Below are 2,437 nucleotides of genomic sequence, written 5' to 3'. Positions count from 1 at the left end.
CATTAGCATATAGTGAAATACTGTTTGGAAAGTATGCAAAGATTTCTCTTTGTGGCATGCCAGCTGGTAAACCAGGCACAGCGTAGCCACTGCAATGCACCCATCCTATGCATATATGGTGAATCATTGCCTATTTTTCCTGCTAATGACTCAGCTGCTCAAGATGTGGGAGTGACCACTTGTTGTGGTTTTGACCTGCTAAGTGGTATCTGGCAAAAGCCGTGCTTGTGCAATGTATCTGGCAAAAGTGGGCTTGCTGATGTCAGAAGGTCAGAGAAGTAGCTGGATGGCCCAGAGCCAATGCCTCATCAGCATGACCACAGATGAAGTGTTGTTATTTGCATACTGATGCGAGTGTGATGAGGACTCACAACAAAGAGGACTGCGAACCTGGTGATTATATTCTGTTGCAAGAGCCTGTGCAGGTGGTCGATTATGGCTGCTGTGTTCCTTTGACACCTTTTTGTGGCCATTTTCCTGTACAAAGCACAGAGTTATGTAAGCTGCGCCAGTCATTCAGTTTGGTACATCTTGTTGCAGATGAAACTGAGGTACCATGGGAAACTGGGATGTGCTTTTCCCATCAGAACTGTTCCTCGTCCAGCTTCTCAGCTTCTGCAACTGCCTGTCTGAGGAGGTGGCTCTTCTTCCTATGCAAGCTCTGTCCCTTTCTCCATCAAAGGTAAATGGAGGTGTGGATGAGCTGTTGATTGACCATTTAATGCTCTCAGACAGATTTAAGCGGACAGATCTTTCTGCAGCATTGTGCACCAAGAGTTGCATTTCCAAAAACACTGCAGCTTTTCATCTCTTCACGTTCATTCACTTGCTTAGTCATGCTTATCCTCACACTGACTTGTCAGTAGTTGTTAAAAGTGTGGTTTTCCCACATACTTTTGTACTGAAACTTGGTCCCTGCTGCAAATCAAACAGCTTAGATCAATCAAAAAGTTTTCAGGAAGTTTACAGCTTCAGTGACTGTGCCCCTGTTAAATAAATGTTAAATGTGTTAATAAAACACTATTTAATGTGCTTACATCCACAACAATCTTTGGTGGCATACCTGTCATCAGGTATAGTGGTAGGTATACCCATAAATAGATGACATTAGGTTATAAAGATTGTTTTCTGTATGGAGTTTCAAAATTCAGATTAACTAATTGCTACCTATGGAAAGATTTTCAAAGTAAGGAGTAGCTACATAAGAAAAACAAGAGAGGTGCTCAATAAGATGTGTTTAGAAGGTTCATGTCAGAACAGAAGAAGGATTTTAGAAATGGAAAATCTTTCATTAGGTCCATTAATGTTATAATTCCACCAAGCTTTGCATTAAAGAGATGAAAGATGTTACTCTAGAAATCAAGATCGAAGAAAATTGTCGGTAAACATGGCATACATAAGTACTTTATGTTCTGATAAGAGAATGTCTAATTTTATTTTTTAGTCAGTAAAGGTCAGAGTTCACATCTCAGCGCCCTCGTGCTTGGAAATCCACCACAGGACTTCAGCAATCTGGATTCCGTGAAACATTTCCCTTCTGTGCTTTGCTTGGGACATCCTACCTGGCCTCAGGGAAGTCATTTAGTTTCTCTGTGCCTCAGTTCCTCTTCTGTAAAACGGAGGTAGCATTTCCACTCTTCTTCAGGGCATTATAAAAAAACACCCCATTACCCTAAAGCCTGAGAAATGCAGACAGTCCAGTGGTAGGATCTCAGATAAAGTGCAGTTTTTGTTTCAATCTTGTAAAAATCTGCATAAAACTTGCAGAAATGTAGAGATGTATGCTCACAAATACAAATGGGGTCTGTTTCAGAAATACAAAACAGTCACACTGATATTATCTTTGGTATTATGATGATTCAGAGCATTATACTGACACCAACAACACCTAATCAGGATCAGGAGAAAGTAAGTCCCAGCCTCTGTGCAAAGACCGAGAAGTCAAGGCGAACAAACCATAACAAAGCAAGAATACGCAAGTCAAATATGCCCTTCCTCTCCTTCACCTCCCTCGCTGCTTTCCCTGCGGGGTGCCACAGTGCTTGCCGGAGAGCAGCTGCCCTCCACCCTGCTGCGGCTCTTCGGTGGAGAACCTGCACTGCAAGTTTCAGCTCAAAACAAACATTCATGGCTGAGTTATGAACCCCCAGAGGGATAGATGGTGAGGTGGATTAAAGCACTAACTCTTTGCCTTTGGCTTGAAGCCACATTAGGACAAAAGTTAGAGTGAGTTTCAGAGTTAACTTTTATTTGTCAGTATGGCTTGGGTTTGAACACGGCAAAAAAGACCAGGAATGAAATGACATTGGTTGAGACGCATTGGTGAGGTTTCAGGAGGAGCCTAAACAGTGCTCCAGCCAGTCTGACCTAGTTACTGATGACAAGTTTTGACATTTCAGGAAATGTTTCAACTTCGGAAATAAAAACCAACACCCAT

Source organism: Pipra filicauda, unplaced genomic scaffold (assembly GCF_003945595.2).
Source record: "Pipra filicauda isolate LSUMZ 115617 unplaced genomic scaffold, ASM394559v2 scaffold8_size5757611_pilon, whole genome shotgun sequence".
In the NCBI taxonomy this organism is placed as follows: Eukaryota; Metazoa; Chordata; class Aves; order Passeriformes; family Pipridae; genus Pipra; species Pipra filicauda.
This window is presented reverse-complemented; position numbering follows the sequence as displayed.